We start from the raw sequence: 22,550 nt of genomic DNA on the forward strand, positions 1-22,550 counted from the left end.
AATTCATTCTTTGTGGCAAATTAAGCTGAAGAAGCCTGGGAATAAAGTTTGGAAAAGGTTAATAAATTAAAAAAAATAAATAAAATAAAATAAAAGACAGACCCTATGGGGATCTAACCAGACATGGTAACTGGGGTAAGATGAATTCTTTTCTTTTTTATTTAATTTTATTTTTTACTTATTCACTTTACATCATTTTTACTGCCCCCTCCCGGTCACCCCCTTCCACAATCCTTTTCCCATCCCCCTTCCCTTCTCCCTACCCTGGTATCCACCTACCCTGGCATTTCAAGTCTCTGTGATGCTAGGCACTTCCTCTCCCACTGAGGCCAGACAAGGCAGCCCAGCGAGAAAAACATATCCTACATATAGGCAACAGCTTTAGAAATTACCAGTTGTTCAGGACCCACATGAAGACAAAGCTGTACACCTACTACATATATGAAGAGAGGCCTAGGCCCAGACCATGTATGTTCTTTGGTTGGTGGTTCAGAATGCACCAGGGAGCAGGTTAGTTGACTCTGCTGGTCTTCCTGTGGAGTTCCTATCCCTTTCGTGGCCCACAATTCTTCTGCCTATTCTTCCATAGGAGTCCTAAAGCTCCATCCAATATTTGGCTGTGAGTGACTATAGTAAGATGAGGTATTTTCTATCTCTTCCCCAGATCTGTAGCAGGAGGATAAAGTGGGCAGTTTTTCCAGGCACATTCTCAGTTTGACAGCTACCTGAGTGCTTCTTATGCAAGGAGTGTAATTGGCTCATGGTTTCAACTTTGTGTTGAAATATACTGTTCACACTGAGGCCTCACTTACCACTGACATCGCTCAGAACAGACTGAGCTCAGCTTGGCTATTAAGCCTCTCTTGTCCCAAGTTAATGAAGATCTCCTTAGGCATACAAATGGCTTAAGGACCCTCTGATATTAGTGTCTTCAGAACTGCACTGTAGTCAAAGATATTTCTACCTAAACTTCCTTCGATCTTTCCCTTGATCCTTCATGCAATTCACACAGTAGTCCCAGCTTACCATCGGTCCTCCCACTTTTCTTTCACATGTATTTCCCTTAGTTGATGTATTATTCATACACACTTTTTGATGTCAGACCCTTGCCACATAGAGTAACACATCTAGGCTGTATATGCTAAAATAAATTTTTCTCTAACCTAAGTAAATATATTCTCTAGGGTCCATCAGACAAGCACACAAGAAACCATAGCTATTATCTGTATCAGACACTGCTACCAGATGTCTTAGGATTGTGTGTATTCTTGAGTGCATCATTTTACATATGGAATATCTGTTCCTGAGAGAAAATATACCCTTGCTTTATTACTTTGATGTTGTCTGGAAACTGGAGTCCATGAGTAGGTATTATAAGATGGGTTTGAGGAGAAATGCTGTTACAGAGAGGTCAGGGAAAGAAGTATTCTGACTGTAACAAATCACAATACTCATAAAGTAGAGGAGTGGCTGCCTGTCTGCTGCTATTGTAGCCATGAATTCCAGAGACAGCGCTCTGGATACTAACGGGTGTTTACTTGTTTGTTTTGCTTTATTTTCCTGAGTATATTTTTCCTAGAAGTAAAGTACAAGTAGGATGCTAGCTGCTTTTTTAAAAATTTATTTCTCCCATTTTGCTTTCAGTTTACGGTACTGTGGATGAAACTTAGAACTCATCCATGTTTGACAAATATTCTACCATGGAGATACACTCTCAGACCCAGGAAATCTTTTCTTTAATCCAGCTTTGCAGTGCTAGCACTTATAGAAATGGTAGATTCCCATTTTTTTTGTAGATAGTAAGACATCAATAGATTTCTTCATCTTTCTTGTATTTTATTAAAAAAATTTAAAAGACAGCTATAGAACAATTCAGTATAAAAACTAATATTTCTACAGTTATTTGGCTAAATGCATAAAATGTGTTTATTTTAAATAAATTAAAATATAAAGATTGCCTTTCTTGGAATGTTGAAGCAGGAGGATTGCAAGTTTGAAGCCAGCCTATGGCTGTATACTGAGACTCTATTTAAAACAAACAAAAGAAAACTAAACAATAATTCATCAATATTTTATTTTTATGCGGTATTTCAAATGGAAAGCTTAGTGTTTTAATATTAAACTATAAATATTTCAAGAATATATAAGAACTTAGTGAATTTTTCATTCTCATTGTATCAATTTAAAAGGAAAACTTATTTCTTTCAGGTGTTCTCAAGAACTACCCTGTAACTTTTATTCTGTTGTACTTAACCCCATAACACACATATACACACACACACAGAGGCACACATACATAAACACACAAATGTTCACATCATGGAATAAAGATAAAATTAGGTGATAAAAGATAAAATTAGGTGATAAAGAGAATGTTTTACCTTTCACAGTTCTGTGCCACTTAGTTGATCTGTATGAGACTTGTAACACCTACATCAAACATTTTAATGATAAATGGCATGAGCCTTCTAAATATTTCTTTAGTAGACTACTTTATAAATACTTCATTTAATATTTTTCTTTGAAAATGCCATGCTGTATATTTTGATCATATTCACTCTCCACTCCTCCCTGTTGCTTTTCCCTAGATCCATCCCTTCTCCCTAAACTTCTCACAACTTCATGACCTCTAAGAAATAAATAAATAATAATAATAATAATAACAACAACAAAAACAACAACTACAAAAACTACCATGACTAGTCTGTGCTGCCCATATGATCATGGGTATGAGGCATACCAGAGTTGATTACACTACCAGGAGCCAAATCCTTAAAAAGTTAACTCTTTCTTTCCTAGAAGTCATAAAATGAAAAATAAGTAGGTGGCCTGCCTAGAGCAGAAGCTGCAGGCAGAGAAGGATGCTGCGCCTGACCCATAGGTTTCCACATTGTAAGAAACTACACAGTAAAACCCTTCATAAAATGGGAGGTTTTATATTTAGGCCATATTTAGGCCATCTTTGCCTGGGATCATAAACCAAACTGTGATTTACTGCTTCTTCATATTATGGGTCTTTGTTTTTTGGTCGGACTAGGGATTGAAGCTGGGTTCTCATGTGTTTTAGACAAGTGCTCTCTACTGATGAACTACAGTCACAGATATCTGATAGATTTCTGATGTTGAAGAAGACCTCTGTACCAAAGGAATGGTTGAGCCTTGTGCTTGTGTTTGCTTCCTGCATGATTCTGAGTCAATTAATCCCTTTCTGAGATAATAATATGGTGTATGTACAATGGAATGTACGATGGGTTGCTATCCCCCAATCTAGCATCTGTTGGGTGACTTTGGATTAGACGTTTCACCATTTTAAGCTCTGTTTTCCTTAGCTAGTATATTTAGATAATATACTCTGCTTCTTGGGTTAGATATATACCAAATAGAGTTGTGCCTAAGATCTAATAAGGGCTCAGTCAGGCAGCAGAAACCATACAGATCATATACACCATTGCTCTAGGGACCAGTGTACTCAACCTGTTTTTCAGATGAGCACAGAGAGTCCACAGGCCATTCTGCTCTAAGTAGCCTCTTGATGCCCCGTGCTGTGCTTCTTTCATGGCTTCAGATGTGCACTGCAGAAAGCCCTCTAGGCCACCCCACACAGTGTGCACTGCAAAGTGCTTTCCTTCTGAAGACTGTCAAAATACCCTCCCGATGAAAAACTAAATAAATAGTTTTCTGAAACCTTTCAGATTTTTTAATAAGTCAAAATACACTTTTCTGACAGCATAATTGCTTTTCATAGTGGGGCCTTAAATCTGCACTATAAAAGAATAATGCAACAGTAGATCATTTGTGAAAACTTAATGAAAACGGAGTTAAAGAACCTCAGAGTCACTAGACCTTGAAATTCACTTTCAGAAACTAATTTGCAGTAAATGCATGAGAAACATATTTAGACATGATAAACTTCCAGGCTGGTGCCAGGCAGGTGTGGAAGTTTATCTTGATTAACTCCTTTGTTTTAATTAATGCCAAAGAGCAAAGAGTGGGGATCTGGCATTCTGTCAGCAGGAGCCATTTTGAAAGGACTCATCAGGCATTCCAGCACTCTAGATACTAAACCCAGCAGGACCATGCTGTGAAGGGCTCCGAAGCCCTTCCAAAACACAGCATTTGCTTCTCTCCTTTCTGCTGCTAGATTCCTTATCAATTAAGTCTACTGCTTATTTAAAGGTAGCTTGCTGCTGGGTTTCCATGTACAGGTACAGAGTCAGACAGCCTGGTTCAAGTCCTAATTCTGTAATTTTCAATCTGGATGGTCTGAGGCAAACAATTTAGCCTTTGTCTGCTTCAGTCTCTCTATCTATAAAATGAGGTTAGTCGTTGTCTTCAAAGACTTATCTTGAAAAGCAAACTAATTCATGTAAGCAATATATTTAGAATCTGCCTAGTGTGTGTTGAGTTCTTTATCAGTGCACTATTATTTGACCAATCACTGTGTCCCAGAAATGAGTCAAAGAACCTAAGTTATATATTCTTCTTGAGCCATCATTTCTACTATTTTAGAGATAAGAGTAACAAATAAACATCAATCGATTTGAGAAAACAGAAGAAAACTGCCCTGTGACTTTGGTTTTATTTGAGAGCTATCTAGAGGTTAGTAAATGCATATCTATATAATCTACTCTTAGGAAGGTCCACAAGTTCCTGAAATCTGTGTGTGCATGTACAAGTATATGCTCTCATAAGCGGGATGTGTTTTGTGTGTATGCACATGTATGCACTTCCTCCGCTTGTGTATGTGTGGAGACCTGAAGTTGGTGTTGGAATATCTCTTTTTGATCGTCTTTCTACCTTATGTTTTCGGCAGAGTCTCACTGAATCTCATCAGAGAGACCCTATTATTTTCTCTCATCTCTGCTCCCCCAGGATGCTCTTGTCTCTGCTCCCAGTGCTAGGGTTACAGATCAATACAAAGTACCTGCTTTTACTTGAATTCTTGGTATCAAAAGTCAGGTCTTCATGTTTGTGTAACAAGCACTTTATCCACTGAACCACCTCATCATCCCAGGCTTCTGAAATATTGATGGTTGCATTAAAAAAACAAAAACAAAAACAAAAACAAAAACAAACAAACAAAAAACCTTAAGAGTTGCTATATGTGTATAGCAGTAAAATTAGGACTCTCTCAGACACTTTAAGTGCCAATGTCATTTTTGTTTTCTCTGGTTCCTGCTGCACACACTTCAAATCTCAGCTGTTAGTGAGAAGGAAAAAGGCAATTTTCTGTTCTTCACATCCAGGAACTGCTTTTCAAGTGGTGAGCTCTTTTTCTTTAAGAATCAGAGAAAACAAATTCAATCAGTCTTCACCCATGTACTGACTCAAAGTATTTAAGGAATTTGTTGGAGCCCCAAATCCAAAGGTTCTTCCTTATGAGGCACAGTTTGGAACTTGTTCAAGAGCTTAGATGTGGATCTTACCAGGCAGGGCTCCCGGTAGGTGAGCAAGATGGTAGCCATTTGTTCTGGAAGTGAGATGTGTCTGATAAACTAGTTTATTAGTTTACTTGGTGTAAAGAACGCCTCCTGGGAGGAAGATAGTGCAAGGGCAATACCCAAGAAAGGGTTAATCCCTTCACCTTGTTTGCGGAAGAAGGTCTAGAGCTAGATTGTGCTAATTCTTTTTTCTTCTCTGTACTTTAGCTTCTACATCTCTAAAAAGAGAGCTTAGAACTATATCCGATTTTATTTTTTCTTCTTCAAGACAGGGTTTCTCTGTATGGCCCTTGCAGTCCTGGAACTCATTCTGTAGACTAGATGGACTCAAACTCAGAAATCGCCTGCCTCTGCCTCCCAAGTGCTAGGATTAAAGGTGTGTGCCACTATTGCCTGGCATATCTGATTTTCTAAGCAAAGAATCCCCTTTGTCAAATAAATCCCCATGTACACATGAAACTAAGACCAGCTATCTCTCTATTGAAGTGGAAAGTAACAGACCTCAATCTTGTTTGTGAAAGGGGTACTAATTTTTTTTCTTTTTAGTTTGAATATTTTTGTTGTTGTTCTTTAGTAGAGTTGGGTGTATCTATGTGCTAACTAAGACTTCAGCATCATAGGGCTGTCCATTGGCATAGACACAACTAGGCTATTCTAGATGTCCAGGGAGCTAGCATTCTTTCAGCATCAGGCAGCTAATGCTTATCAATTGAGTTTATATGCTTTTTGAAGCATTTTGCCTCCCAAGTAAAGGTAGGGGGCATTCATTACCTAAGAACTTAAAAGTGAAAGGAAGCAAAGAAAAATAATGCTGAAATTCAAACACTCTGCTCCTTTAAATTATTTAAACTTTATTCTCTGTGAAGCAAGCAAAAAGTTATAAAGATGAACAAATTAAGGAGTTATGGATAAAGAAAATGCATTGTTTTATATATATATATATATACATATATATATATACATATATAAGATTTATTTAGACATAAGGGGGGATTATATTGTTTGCAAGAAAATAGAGAAAACTATGAGCCATCATGTTAAGTAAAATAAGCCAGCCTCACAAAGATAAAGTATATTTTCTCTCATATATGGAATCTGGTGTTGAAAGTTATAAAAATAAAAAAGAGGCTATTAAAGATATGGAATAATAAAAGGGGGTGGGGAAGAGGATAAGAAAAGGTAATAGAGGGTATATATGATCATGGAATGTCATATACATGTATGGAAACTCCTTACTTTTTACAAATAATATGTGTTAGTTAAAAAGAAACAATATTTCATAGTTGGTTTTTCATTAGTACATTCCTGTTTTCTTGTATTTTTTTTCATTGAAATTGAATGAGTTAAGTTACAGAAAATCTGTGGAAGAGCAGTTGATGAAGAGACTATGAAAATTATTTCAGATGAATAGAGGGCATTAGGTAAGCATAGTGGGGCCCATGAACAAAGGCTTAGAGGGCTAAACATGTATAAAATAATAAAGAAACAAGAGATGTCCACTCTGTGTCTTGGTGTTAGCCAGTGTTTACCAGTTACCCCATACACATATGGATATTTTGTAATTTGGAAAAAGGGAAATTTTGAAAAGAATAAAAAGAAAGTAAGTGGGGAAAGAAAAAGAAAGGGACCACAAGTTGAGCCTGGTGCTTATTTAATTTTATGCAACAAGATTCTATATTTTCTGGAAAACCAACAAGACACATGTTTGAATTTAGCTTTTTAAATTGCAAAGTTAAGTACATGTTATTTTGAGTTCTGAGTCCAAACATTTGCTTGGTATTTTCCACACATCTTCACTCCAGTTGGAGTGCATCAGAGTCCTGGTTTCTATGATGCTGGCCAGGCTCTCTGTAAATGCCGTCTGGTTTTCTTAAAATGCCACTGTGAGTATAGTACTTCAGGCTTAGGCAAAACAACAGAATTGACTTGGGCTGGAAGGAAGTGCTAGAGAATTTGAGTGGCCAAGAAAGACAGCATACCTGGGATAGCATACCTGGGTCCTGGGTCCTTCTCCCCTTGACCCTCAGATTCTTAAGGTACGGAATGAAGATTTTAAGATTTTGAGGAGTTGAGTAAAATGGAGATGGGACAGTTACACAGTGATACCCAAATACATGGTAATTTCTCATCTGCTCCAATATCTCAAGCTCTAATCACTTTTAGTCTATTAAGACATTTGTCTCCTGAAAAATCCTTCACTTTGGCTTCCTGCAGTCCATGTTCCACATAGCTTCTCCTTTGAAAATGAGAGTCGGCTCTAAAGTGGAAATTTCTAGTTTCTTTAGAGACTAAGATTATATTGATGTTTTGCTGTGTCAGACTGGTGAAAGAATGTTTTGCTGAAGTAGACACAGGTGCAATGATGTTTTGTTATAGGAAACACATGAAAGGACACATGATGTTTAGAAAGAATATAAATATGATGCCTCCCCACACAGTGGGAGCTTGAACTTTGTTTCTCTTTACTCCGGCTCACTAGTCTTTTCCTCGACATGCATGTATCAGTTCACCTTACCTTGCATTGCTGATCTTCGCTTCTGGTGACTTCATAGAGAGAAACTCACCAAAGAACTTCTTGTGATATTCCAGCAGCTTCTTGCTGCTTCTGCAGACTCAGGGTAGTTGGAGGGCCTTGCAGTTTCCTCTGAATTGAAATGCCTTAATTATTTGTGGCCGAGTGGATTGGACTACAGCTGCTGATTTATGTTTGATGTTTGCTAGTGGACTGTCCTGAGAACAATGAAGATTAGACTCACCCCAAAGAACTATTTCTAAACAGGTCCACTTCCCTTTTATCCTATTAACCTTTCTTTTCCACTGCCTCTGGTGGGTGGTGGGCTAGAGGGAAGGTTGAACCTTTAATAAAGTACGTTGTGAAATATATATACCTACATAGCCCAATTTATTCCTCTGTCTCAACCTTTCAGTGGCTTAATATAACATGTAATTTAAAGTCACACTTTTGACTAAATAATTCAAGAGGCTTCATATGACCTGGTCCCTAAAATTTCTCTTGGGCTCTAAGATAAATGCAGGTTAAGCCTCTCTTTTTCTTTTCTTTTTCTTTTTCCTTTTTTTTTTAAAAAAAATTAGATGTTTTCTTTATTTGCAATATCTCCTTTCCCAGGTTCCCCTCCAAAAAAAAAAAAAAAAAACCAGAGAAAATAAAATAAAATAAACAAAAAACTAAAACAATCTCCTGTTCCCTCCCCACTCCCTCTGCTCACTAACCTACCCTCTCCTGCTTCCTGGCCCTGGCATTCCCCTACACTGCAACATAGAACCATCACAGGGCCAAGGTCCTTCTTTTAGTCTCTGCTCCATAATTAGTCTCTACAACTCCTTCCATGGGTATTTTGTTCCCCCTTCTAAGAAGGAACAAAGCATCCACACTTTGGTCTTCCTTCTTCTTGAGTTTTTTGTGGTTTGTGGTTTGTACTTTGTGTACTCTGATCTTCTAGGCTAATATCCACTTACAGGATTCTCAGCTGATGAATACTGAATGGCTGAGAAGCACCTAAAGAAACGTTCAACATCCTTAGTCATCAGGGAAATGCAAATCAAAACAACCCTGGCATTCTACCTCACACCAGTCAGAATGGCTAGGATAAAAAACTCAGGTGACAGCAGATGCTGGCAAGGCTGTGGAGAAAGAGAAACACTCCTTCATTGCTAGTGGAATTACAAGCTGGTACAACCACTCTGGAAATCAATTTGGCAGTTCCTCCAGAAATTGGACATAGTACTACCATAGGACCCAGCTATACCACGCCTGGGCATATACCCAGAAGATGCTCCAATATGTAATAAGGACACATGCTCCACCATGTTCATAGCAGCCTTATTTATAATAGCCAGAAACTGGAAACAACCCAGATGTCCCTTAACAGAGGAATGGATACAGAAAATGTGGTATATCTACACAATGGAGTACTACTCAGCTATTAGAAACAATGAATTTATGAAATTCTTGGGGAAATGGATGGACCTGGAGAATATCATCTTGAGTGAGGTAACCCAATCACAAAAGAACACACATGGTATGCAGTCTCTGCCTCTCTTTTTCATCTGCTCCAGCACCTTGGTTCTCCTCCTCTCTCTGTGACTGTCAGGAGCATTGTTTTTCTCATAAAACTTTCCCTCAAATAGGGAGATTTCAGATGCAGGTTTTCCTGTTTACTGGTCTGTCTGTCAAGAGATGCATGGCAAAAAAAAAAAAAAGCTCTCAAATTTTGAAGTGGGAGCTCAGTGAGATCAGTGGCTACATTGTTATTTTGTTTTGTTTTCTTAATATCTGTGATTCAGTACATGGAAAGCAAAACATTATGTTTAGCAAATTAATCAATGCTCTTAGGCTTTGTCCATCAATTAAACTCCACTGTGTTGTATTGTGTGTGTGACTGCACCACACTATTTTGTGATTGTATGTTGCATGCCTTTTTCTTCCTCTCCTGTCTGCTTACTACTGAAAATGTCATTTACCTATCACAACTCAGAAAGACCTTCTGCTTCAGGAACCTCTTGTGTGCTCTCTTCTGTTGCCTCTGAACCTCTGGGTTGAAGCAAAGTACTTATGCATCTCTTAAGTTTCTTGCTTGAAAATAGGGGATCATGAAGGAACAGCAACTGTATTTTGAATACTTGATACATTGCACAATAACCAGTTTTTTGTTTGAACTGTTACGTGAGTGTAAAATAAATATATGCAGGAGTGAATGATGAGTAGGTAGTAACGAGAGTCACCAGTAGTGACTGCTCAGAGGTCTCAGTAACTCCACACTTCCAGATAGTTTGGTGAAATAGAAAAGGAAGGATGTTTCAGCTAAGCAGAAGCCATAATTCAAGAATTAAATACTATGAACAAGTGAAGAAAAACAGTAGATTTTAAAACCACCCTTTGGTGAGTTTTTATTTCTTGTAGTATTCTATTAGAAAACTTCACCTACAAGTGTGTGTGTGTGTGTGTGTGTGTGTGTGTGTGTGTGTCCAAATGCTATAACTTGGCTCCCCTAAGGCTCGCCTTTTGATGGACTTGTCAGAGTAAGATGTAGTGTTCTGACAGGAAGACCCTCCCCTTTACTTACCATATGGCCTTAATTGTACTCGATAATAATAAACTGGGCATGCAGAATATAGTTTTGTGTAATTTTTTTCTGCCTGTTTTTAAGCAGGGTAATAAAATACATACTGTTGTGTAAGATGCCTTTAAACATTCAGCATCCAGAGATGAGTAATGATTATATCCCTCTTCTATTCCTAGCTGACTCCTTGTAGAGGGAAAAAAGCCTTTTGCAGCCTTTGCCCAATGTCACTTATTACTGCCATTATAAATTGAAAACATTTTCTGCCATAAAACTCCCTGTGATGAATTGTACCATAGGCATTAGAGTTTTTTCATCGTTTTCTTCTTGATGAGCTAGCAAAATAAAGAGAATAAAACGAGTATATTCTTTTCTTTTGAAGAAATCCAATCTTCGCAAATGACCCCCTTAAGACTCTCAATGACTGTTTGTATGGATTCTGATCTTAAAAAATCACCCAACTTGGGGGCTCGGGTGTATGTATTACCATGTGGTTACTTTATTATTGAGCAATAGTATATCTGAAAGTGACTTTGAGGATGACTTCATTAGCTCAACTATAGAAAGCAGCCTGTAAATGATTTGAACATGGAAATTGAAGGAGAATTTAGGATTTTTACTTAAAACAATGTCATCCTGTGTCCTTTTTCCAATGCATCATGCCTTGTTACCACTGGATAGTCCATTGCTGACATTCTGTCTTGTCTCTGAATTAGTCTCACATTTAAAATAGAGGAATGTTTTGACTCTAAATACTTAGTACTAAACTCTTTTGTAGAAAACATGCTTATTTTGTACATGAAGTAAATGGGAATCAATGCATGAGAATAACTTGTCTGAGGCAACATAGAAAATGAAGACAGAATTTAAAACTGGTTTATAATTTGTTTTCTCTTAAACCAGAACTTTTCACTAGTGGGCTGCCTTTACTGTGCAATACAATGCCTGAGGCCAAAAGATGGCCCCTAATAGATCACTTTAGTGTCATTAAGTGATTACTCTTTTTCACAGTTAAGTCTGACATGACAAGGTGGACTAGTCATTTGTAGGCTCCCAAAATAAATGGGTAGTCAGATTTGTCTCTACTCTAAGACCTACAGTGACAGATGCAGAAGACCCCCTAGTCTCTAAACTCTACTGCCTTCATTCAGTATGGGAAAGATGAAAGAATGCCTAAAGTATCTTAGGATTGTCCCTTCACATGTCTCTCTTTAGATGATGAGCTCAGTGAGTACAGGGAACTGCTCTGGTTGATTTCTATAGATCTATATGCTTTAAGACAAGGTTTTTCTGCTTCATTCTGGAACATGTGACATAGACCATACTTGCCTTGAATTCATATACTCCTGCCTTTGACTTTTGGATGCTAGAATTAATGTGTGCATTACCACACCCAGATTTTCATTTCTTTCGTTTTTTATTGGTCTTACTCTGCTTGTCTTTGTGGATGGGTGGATTGATGAATAGATGAATGGGTGGGTGGATGAATGGATGGATGGATGGGTGGGTGGGTGGGTGGATGGATAAACAACTCAAGATGAGTGAGTGAGATTTTAAAGCCATCAGAATTTACAAGATAAGCAGACTGAAAAGAAGCAGCCAAAGGAAACTCGGAGCAATTACTTAGAAAAGAAGAGGACCAGTATCCTGGAAGCCACCACTGGCGACAGTTTTAAGAAGAGACTGTTTAAAGGTTCCAAATGCTACAGTACTCTTAAATAAATAAAATGGTAATTAAGCCTAGAGATGTGACAGTCATAGATACTTCTGTGCAGTAATATGTGTGAAAAGGACAAGATGCTCTATTCACTTGAGGAAAGTATAAAAAAGATATTAATGAGCAGTTGTGAAGCATATTGGTGAACTTCATAGGAATGACAAAGGTTACAGTAAAAGGTAGAAAACATGGTCCTTGACTTTGAGTCCCATTGGTTTGAGTCTCTACGTTAACTTATGATGCCGATCCTACCAATTTTCTGTCCGAGCTTTGGTCTTAGCAGTTAGTCAAAGGCTTGTGATTCATACAGCCTGAGAGAGATAAGGCTTGTGGACACTTCGAAGGGAGTATAATTATGACATCTGTCCCTGAATTTCAACAAGCAATGGAATCCTCTAAACAAGAAAAGCAAAAATCAGTGTTTGCATAGACATACTACCAATACTAATTGCATGCGCACATGGCTGTACACACACATTTCTATAATATGTAACAATAGTAATTAAAGAAGAGATCTTAAGAAGAGATCTTAAATTTTAAAGAGAATGTAAGGGACATAGGGAAGAATTGGGAGAGAGAGAGAGGAAGAATTGGGAGAGAGAGAGGAGAGACAGAGAGAGACAGAGAGAGAGAAGAGAAAAAGAGAGAGAGAGAAATGGAAGTATTGCAAATACAGTATACATGTGTGAAATTCTCAAAAAGAATAAAAATTTTAAATTAAAAAGGCCGGTGTTTGTTATTACACTACTCTTCCTGGTCTCTCTCATGATCAAGAGAAGAACATATAGCCAAGCGTCTTTCTTTTGAGCTGTCAATATAAAACAAAAGTCAGGTAAACAAATGTATATGGGAGTAGAATTTAATTACTTTAGTAGTCACTTATTCACTAGTGTGAAAGATCTACCCCAGCTTATTTATATAACCCTGCATTGTCAGGAGCTAGCAAGTGTTTTAGCAAAGAGGAAAAGCAAAGATTGCAGCATGTGAACAGATGGTCCAAGAGATCTGACTGAAACCAGAGATACCTCTGTGGTGAAATCTGCCCTTACAACTCTTCCCCTTGCGAGTTTCATATTAAATGTTTGCTTCGAGGCTTGGAGAACAGGTGGCTTTACATTTGTAATTTTATGCTTGTATGCATATATGTATGTATGCACATATATGTAAATATCTATGGAGACTTTTGCTTTGGCGAAGCTATCTGATGCATAAGAAAAGGCAATATAGCAGCAATATAATAATAGTAACAACAACAGTGTGCATCAGCATCAGATGAACTACTGCTTACTACTCATCAGATGAACTACTGCTTACTACTCATCAGATGAACTACTGCTTACTACCGATCGGATTTTGGAAAAGGCACTTTGAACTTTGGCAAAATGGAGTGCTGTGTATCATTTTTTCCAAAAAATAAAAATAATAAACCTTTTGAAAAGGAACCTTTTCATGAAGCAGCTGATACCTACTACATAGAAGGCATTCTTTGTACCGGCATTATTTGCATCTATGAATCTCATTTAAAATTCATAATAGTTCTGTGGGATCCAAGCAGTAGAAATTGCTATTTCCATTTAGCAAAAAGGTAGTAAGTAAACTTATTGGCTGCCAACCCCACATTGAAACTTCTAACTCTCAGGATCAATCAGAATGTGGCTCATGGGCTTATACAAAAGGAGAATATTGCTCATAGATCAGGTATGTGAGGGCCTCCAGCATCTGGGAGAACCAGGGCTGGACTCAAGTGTAGTTCAGAATTGGTTAGAAGTTAAAAGTTCTAAAATAGCAGTTCCTGGTATGTACTGTTTCAAATGTCTCCTAGTTAAAGCTGTCAGTCACGTGGTAGTGTCTTTCCTTCACATTCTCAGGCTTCATCACAGAATCTGCTCCTTGTCCACTCTTTCATCTGCTTTCAACTCCCAGGAATGATTATGAACTACTGGTTTTGATTCACATCTGGACCGGAATGTCCTACTCAGTATTTAAACATGGTGTTTAGTTGACCTGCACAGGCTCATACTGAATACTCAGTGAAGAGGTCAATGGATGAACAAATACAATACACACCTTTTAAAGTGTGAAGTGGAAATGGTCTTTGTAAGAATGTAGTCACCAGCAGGGATCATCACTAAGTCAGCCAGTGAGCTACCCTGACCCTTAGTCTACTGTTTAAGCCTCAGTAAATAAGCAAATTGTCCATATGCTGAGCCAGACAGCAGCACAGTCTGAGTAAGGAAGGACAGTATGAGGTCATTTATTTTCCCTTCTCTGAAAAACTCTTGTAAAGATCCCATCTTTCATGACACCTGAAACCCCTGTGAGAATTCCCAGGAATATAATACAGCATACTGACCCCACCTGGGAACCATTATCTTAGGTGAGATGACGGTCTGAAAAGAAGACAGGATTAGTATACCTTCCCAGCTGTCATCAAAACGACTACCTTAATGGATTAATTAGATGTTTGTATTCTGGTGCTTAAATTGTTAGCTGGGCTGCCCAGCTAATCACAGGCTTCCATAAGCATTCAAAATGGTAAGATAATAAGAAATAATAACAGGTAATATTAATCAATAGCCTATAGATAGCACAATGTCAGCTAGCACACTCCTTAAATGGATTGTTTTATTTTCAAAGCAGCCTCTAAAGATGTTTTATTATTTCTACTTTATACAGTAAACCAAAAATGGTGATATCAAGACAAACTGGAATACTTCACTCTAGAGTCTGACCCATTAGTCATATTCCTTATATATAAATAAATAAATAGGTCCAGATATTAAGTGGTTTGTACACAATTGATTGAATTAACTTGAACACCAGTCTGTCCCATTCTGGCTCTGTGCACACAGTCAGGCCTTATTACAAAGCCAAACAAAAAAATGTGTGGAAGTAGCTAGCAAGGCCTGAGAAATCAAAGTGCCATGACTCGTGAGAGCAAGGCAAAGCCTCAGGACTAAAGCTCCGGGTCTGGGTACTGGCTGAGGCCTCAGCTGCAAAAATAAAACATGTTTGTAATTGCTCTGGATATATGGATGGAAGTGCATGGCTAGTTCTAGAGTGAGTAGATGCTGTTTCCCCTGACTCACTATAAACACTCTTTATACACTTAGCTTCCTCTCCTCACACCAGCCTGTCACCTTTCCAATTTATTGAGAAAAAAAGCACAGAGAAATGTATAATCATTGAGTGCTTGTTACTTTAAAGTACATCTACCATTTAACTTTTGGTGATGATGTTCTAAGCAAGTATAAAATAGAATTATATCCATTTTATATAAGGATTAAAAAGAATAATGTACCCCCAAATCACAAAACTTTTAGGATCTAGGTTGTGATTTCCCACTCAGATCTATAGTACTTAGTATTATCTGTCAAATGAAGGCGATAACAATTTCAGAATCTTTCAAGCACACCACACTCCACTTTAGCATTTGTTTTGGACTGTTTCTTGGCATTGATGGTACATGAACATATTTTCAAAGCTGCAGAAACAAACAAACAAACAACAACAACAACAAAAACCTTTGAATTGCCCTTTTACGTCTCCACCAACTCATAATCTACATCCAGACTTTGGTATTTCTAATAGTATGTCAGATTATTCTCATCTGTAGCTGGTGTCCACAATGGATAAGAATCTGTCTCTCTCTGTCCCTATGGGAGTAGGTATGCAAAGGTTATAAGTGCTGTCTGTTATAAGTACTGTCAAATGCTGCCAATTCCTAGGTTAAATGGCCTGTGAAGCAGGAATCCAGAAATCCTAAAAGCCTGTGGAAGAGTTTCTGTTTGAATGTTATTTCTAGGCCTCTCTTGTGGCTGATGCAACCATGTAGCATGATTGCCTGCCTTGTCCTCTGACTCCTGTTAGATCCTAGGACAGAAGCTTTTAGTGCACATTCTTCTAGCTGCATGGTGGCCCCAACAAGTGATGGCAGGAGCCTGCTGGGATGAGTGCTGTTGTTCCTCATTCTCCTAAAGCCCATGATCTGAGCTCACTGCTGTCACCATACAGTCTACTGCTGCCAAGAAACAACTTGCCCTTGCTCTCCTTCGCTCCGCCTCTGAGAGTGTAACAGTCTGTGTTTCGACTTCTTGGTCTCCTGTCTGTGACAAAGAAGGATATTGTGAAAAATCAATTGCTTGGGTCAAGGAGAAAGTATTGATTCAGCTAACAGCTGATGCTCCCAGTGAATCAGAAGGTGAGAGTGATAAAAATGACTGGCGGTTCGGAGACTAGCTCTGACGCTTCCAGGATTTATGAACCAGAAACAAGCTCCAGAGATTGTTTTCTTCCTGTTGAATTTGTGTGGCTCTTTGGGGGATGCCACCCTGCCTCCAGTTCCTTTCTATTGCTGCAGTCCTCTGAGAATTTTCTTCCAGGAAACTGTACTGAAGAAATTACACATTATGTATTAGTTACATTTCTTGGCATTGTCATTAATGCCCCAAAGAAGCAAAGTAAGTAAGGAATGGTTTATTTTGCTCCGTGCTTGGAAAATTTTCATTGTGGCGAAGAAAAGAGAGGTAGTGCTGCCTCTGAGGGAGCGAAAGCATGAGGCTGTTTTCTTATCTGGAGGGGTTGAGAAGCAAACAGACACACAGGAAGTGGGACCTCGTTATAAACCAAAAGGCCTGTGCCCCAGTGACCCTCTTTTATCCATCCAAGTTATACCTCCTAAAGTTTCCACAAACATTCCTCCCCTGCCGTACACAGACAGATCTGTATGGGGCAAAAAAGTGAAGTACATTGAGCTATCTCAGTCTCCATTTCCCAGATCAGGCCCTTGCACAGAAGTGGTATCAATGAGTCTAGGTTTATATATGATTGGACACTAAAGCATTTGACAAAGTTTTTAACAGTTATGTATAACCCACACCAACTAAGCACACAGAATAATACTGAATTTCAAACACTTTAATGCCCAAGGCCCTGAGTATATGATTCAAAGCTATAAGTCACTGGAAGAAACCCTTTCTTTCAAGAAAATTATAATCTGATAGAAGAAACAAAAATCTAGGCCAATTAGTTTGCTGTGTGTGGTCGTTCGGTGTTATAGAATGGCACAAGATACCATGGGGACCATAGACGTGAGGCCTAACTCAGCCCTGAGAGAACATGAAAGAAGTGAAATCAAGAAACAACAAAGGTAAGAAAAGGTTTCTTGAGGTCCAGAGGGCTAAGTATTTAAAACTAAGTGGAAATGGTGTCCAAAAGGGCTAGGAGAAAAATGTTAGCTACTTACTGAACATTGCTAACTTAATTCAAGTAAAGCTTCTCAACTAACCCCTTGATGAGGCTATCCCATTCACAGGGCACTTTTTCTTTTTTAATGACTTGGGTAATACCTGAAGACCCTGGATGAATTTTTTATAGGGCTTCTCTCCATATAAATAAGTTGATTTATTAAAAATTATAGTTTAATTACAGTAGTTTATCAAATAAAATTTATAATATTATATAGAGAAGAAGAGATTGTATATCCTTTATTTCAAGTCATGTATGTGGAGATTCTTCATGAGGAATAGATGTTGTCTTTTTCCTGTGAACTACCAGGAACCAATTTGTGTGTGTGTGTGTGTGTGTGTGTGTGTGTGTGTGTGTGTGTGTGTTTATAAAACATGTGGCTCTGGTCTAATTCCACATATCTTACTACAAGGAAAAATAGTAACAACATAATAAATTAAAAGGTCCTGATTCTTCAAGATCTATTAAAAATTAAAGCAATGTCTCTTTCCACCCTTGTAGTTCCATAATCCCATTTATTCTGTGTTCCTTAAACCAGATACCGAAGTTTTTGCCTTGTCTATCAAGAATAGTGTCTTACCAGGATCTAGCAAATGTTAGCATTTTATGTTACAAATTCTGACCAGAAATTGAAGTTTCTCTTAGACACATAGGAAAACTAATCAGTTCATTGAAAATTATGGTAAATTTACTCATAAATTTTATAGTGGAAATATACAACAAAACATTTTCTAGTCCTTCTCTTGAGCTATTTAGACTTCAGTCATAGCATAGATAGAATATGAATTCATTCAATGCTGATGACATCTCTGACTTTGACATATAACACAAAGCAGGAGCTATGTGTGGTGTGAAAAAGGTAGTTTCACCAGTGAAAGGATTGTCCCTTGATGATCATAATGTGAAACAAACTAAGGAACAGATAGCTACAAAATGAGAGTTCTCATTGATATGAAGGTCTCAAAAACCCTCACAGAACTGCACTATGGTCAGTGATACCAGTCCTTTGTGAATGAAATTGCCTTGTATCAACAGCACAGGATGAACTGAGAGAGATAAAAAGGAACCCTTGGTATGCAACAGCATGCCATGGAGACAGGCCTAGGAGTGGACAGTACAGCTGGCAACCCATATCTCTAAAGTTGTTATATGTCAATATTAGGTTCGTCTTGCAGTTATACACTAAAAGAAGTTTGGTTTTTTTTGTTTGTTTGTTTGTTTGTTTTTGTTTTTGTTTTTGTCTTTTTTTTTTGGTTTTGGTTTTGTTTTTTTCTTGACAGGGTTTCTCTGTATAGTCCTGGCTGTCCTGAAACTCACTCTGTAGACCAGGCTGGCCTCGAACTCAGAAATCTGCCTGCCTCTGCCTCAAGTGCTGGGATTAAAGGTATGTGCCACCACTACCCAGCTCTAAAAGAAGATTTTAGCCAATGAAAACATTCCTCACTAGATTGTTCTTCTGGATGACTTTAAATATGAGACTATTCCTTTGGGTAACTGGTATATCCTATGTATGGGCTGGGGGCAGGCTTAGCCTTATAATTTACAAGAATTAGAAAAAAAGAATAATAAAAATATTGATTTTGTTTAAAATTTTATTAATAACTTCAAGATGGTTTCAACAGAGCATTGAATCAAACATAGAAGTCTGTGTGGTGGCCTTAGACTGCAACCCTACCTAGCACTTATTAAGATGAGGTAGGAGGTTCTGAATTTTAGTACAGAGGGAAAGAAGGAGGGAGGGAAGGATAGGGGAGGGATGTGATGAAAGCATGAGCAAGGCAATTTGAGGAGGAAAGGGTAGGTTTATCCAGCTCTTGCATACTCATTGAAGTTTGTCATCAATGGAAATCAGGACAGGAACTCAAACAGGGCAGGAATCTGGAGGCAGGAGCTGATTCAAAGGCCATGGAGGGGTGTTGCTTACTGACTTGCTCCTCATGATTACTTACTCTGCTCTCTTTTGGAACCAGTACCACCACCACAATGGGTTGCTTCCTCTACCATCAATCACTAAGTAAGAAAATGCCTTACAGGCTTGCCTACAATCTAACCTTATGAAAGAATTTTCTTAATTGGGGTTCACTCCTCTCTGATGACTTTAGCTTGTGTCAAGTTGACAAAAAACTACCCCTCACAATATTAGAGGCCCCAATAAGTGAGAATTCATTGTGGGTCAGCTTTTAAAATAGTATACATGGCTACTGCACATACTTTATTGACTGTAACCTATTCAAATGATTACATTTAATTGTTATGGGGCCTGGGGAATTTGGGCTTTGCTTAAAATGATACTATTCTATGACAGCTCTGTGCTATGGTGGCAGAAAAGGGGAAAAAATAACACTTGTTAGAAACTTTGCCTTTCTCAAGTGGAATCCCAAGTAGAAAGGCATTTGAAAGTAAATGGGCAATATATAAGCAAAAAGCCTCCAGCTATAAGCAAGTGCTAGTGGGACACAGAATGAAGGAGACAGTAAGGAAAGCAAGAGTGCAAAAGTCATGAGGGCATCAGGTTATAGACACTGGCCATCAAGTCAAGAAGCCTAAAGTCCTACAGCAAAATGGAGAATAACTGGAGGGTTTTGAGCAAGAGAGGATGGGTGGTCACAATGGTTTTGGAAAGATCTCAAGTGTCAGGCTGTGATGAATTGATGGCAATAGTTAGAATAATTGAAGAAACCCTAATGTGTCACTCAGACTTTATGTCAGCCAAGACTACATTACACACATCACATAATACAAGGAACATTATCATATTATAATACAACCTTTGGAGAGGCCTAGGAGTATAAGACAGGGAAACAGCTATGGCCCAGTCTCATTCGGCATGTACAGTAATAAGTGTTACTGAAGACAAGAAGCAATGAGAGGCCATTTGCTGGCTGTAAGAGTAATATAAACCATCACACCCCCTGTGTAAAGCAAACTATGCTTCAACCCTAGTAGCTACCTATTCCATTCTATGAGAATACACATGGACAGGACTCAGGATTCTTCTTGTCACATTTTTAGAATGTAAACATAGATGCAGTTGACATGTTTGTACATATGACACCTTTTGTAAAAATTGAAACATGATTAGAGCAGCTAACAAGATGGTGATGTTCCAAAAGTAGACTATGGAGTGAGAAAACATGCTTTAGGTTGAGACATACAAAATAATGTCATTTATATATACTTTGAAAGACTGAGTGTTCCACATTGCTTATAGTTACACAGTTGTATTAGCAACATCCACAAAAATCACAAAAATGATGTTTTTCAGGGCAGTTATGGAGGGAAGTTATGGATTTAAAGCATGAGGGTTTTACACTTATCTGTAGTGTTTAATTTCTTCACATAAAGCAGGGCTGGCAAGATGGCACCATGGGTAAAAGTGTTTGCAGCCAAGCTTGATGATCTGAGAGCTCAGTCCTTGGAATCTAGTGGAAGGACAAGAACTGACTCCTACGAGTTGTCCTCCACACATTGCTATGGCATTCATGACTTGCACACACAACACAACACACACAGCCTACATATACACACACATCACAGACTCACACATAGTAATAGTTATTTTTAAATGGAGTATATGGTGAAATAGCTGAAATTGATAGAGTCATATACTATTCATTATGTCTGGGTTTTTTGGAAAGTATTTAAATTAAATATTTAAAATTATAAATAAGTTTGGTGACATAAGTATGTGGCATCTTCAGCAATGGTCTTAGCATCATGTTGTGGATGGTAACCAATAGCATTGCTGGTACTTTGTAAGTTTGTCGTTCTATAGGACTTCCTTGGCCAACAGCTTTAAAAAAAATGTAACCAATTCCTGGTACTGGGAGTTTTAATTGGTAGCATATGATGTCTAATTGGGATATCATCTCCCTCATTAAATTGTCATTCCATTTAAACTCTTAAATATGTCAATATTTTAGGAAGCTTCCACAGTAGGAGGTTTCTACATGTCTTTGGAAAGGTCTGTAATGATAGTTATCCTTGCTTGCTCGTCTTCCTTCTTCCCTGCTCTCCCACCCCTTTCTACTTTATAGCAGTATATTATGTTTCCTCTTCCTTGGAACTGGAAGCTTCCTCCCTTACTGACTAGTGTTGATAATGTTGAAAGGTATTATATGTGCTGCTTGCAGAGAAAAGTAATAATGTCACTCAACTACAAACTATACAATAGTGACCTGCCAGAAAGCCATGTCCACTGATGCAATAGTGAAATAAGTGTTCTGGGACTAACCACTTTTGGTCAGATTTAATGCCTGTTTCATGAGATACCATACACTGCTTAGGAGGCCAAGAACCAGAGATGAGATAGATCATGGGGCCTAGTAGAAAACCTACTACTGTTATTCTACTAAGTGAGCATAGCAATAACATGACTCCTGATGACATATGCCATACCCATAGGTCAGTGCATAGAGAAGCTTCTTCTTGCAGTAGATGGAAATGAACATGAAGACCCACAACTGGACAATGCACAGACAGTGAGATACTTTGCAGCACTCATCCCTAAATGGGATGTCTTTATCACACCCCTCTTCTCAAGGCTCAGAGATCTATGAAGAAGAGCAAAAGCAAAGATTTTAAGAGGCAGAAATTGTATATAACTACAAAAAGAGTGTCTTCCAGACACCACAGGGTTATACATATATGAATGTACACAAATTAAGAAAGTATACATGGGAGCTGGAAAGATGGCTTAGTGGTTAATAATGCTGGCTGTTCTTCTAAAGGTCCCAGGTTCAATTCCTAGGTATCACATGACAGCTCACATCTGTCTGTAATTCCATTTCTGAAGGCTTCTAATACCCTCACGCAGATGTACATGTCAGCAAATAACAAATGTACATAAAATAAAAATAAATTATAGAAAAAAATGAAAGAAGAAAACAAAGAAAGCATACATACGGCCTCTACAAGTTCAAATCAGGAAAAATCCCATCATGGAAAAAGGAAAATGGACATAATGTCTCACCCATAGCCAAGAAGTTGTTTACAATTATAGCTGCTGAGAGATGGGAAGTCAGTTTTCTTCAGCATAGTGACACTAAGTAAATCAATACACTC

At 38.1% G+C, this 22,550-nt stretch overlaps 1 protein-coding gene and 1 pseudogene across 8 annotated transcripts in view; both read left to right on the top strand.

The window, feature by feature from the left end:
- LOC116096412 (BEN domain-containing protein 5) overlaps positions 1-22,550 on the top strand; it is a 1,197,642-nt gene that overhangs the window by 705,020 nt on the left and 470,072 nt on the right. The gene's annotated exons all lie outside the window — the stretch shown is intronic.
- The window catches only part of LOC116095224, a 38,330-nt pseudogene that overhangs the window by 723 nt on the left and 15,057 nt on the right, over positions 1-22,550 (top strand).

This window comes from Mastomys coucha, unplaced genomic scaffold, assembly GCF_008632895.1.
Source record: "Mastomys coucha isolate ucsf_1 unplaced genomic scaffold, UCSF_Mcou_1 pScaffold18, whole genome shotgun sequence".
Classification (NCBI taxonomy): domain Eukaryota; kingdom Metazoa; phylum Chordata; class Mammalia; order Rodentia; family Muridae; genus Mastomys; species Mastomys coucha.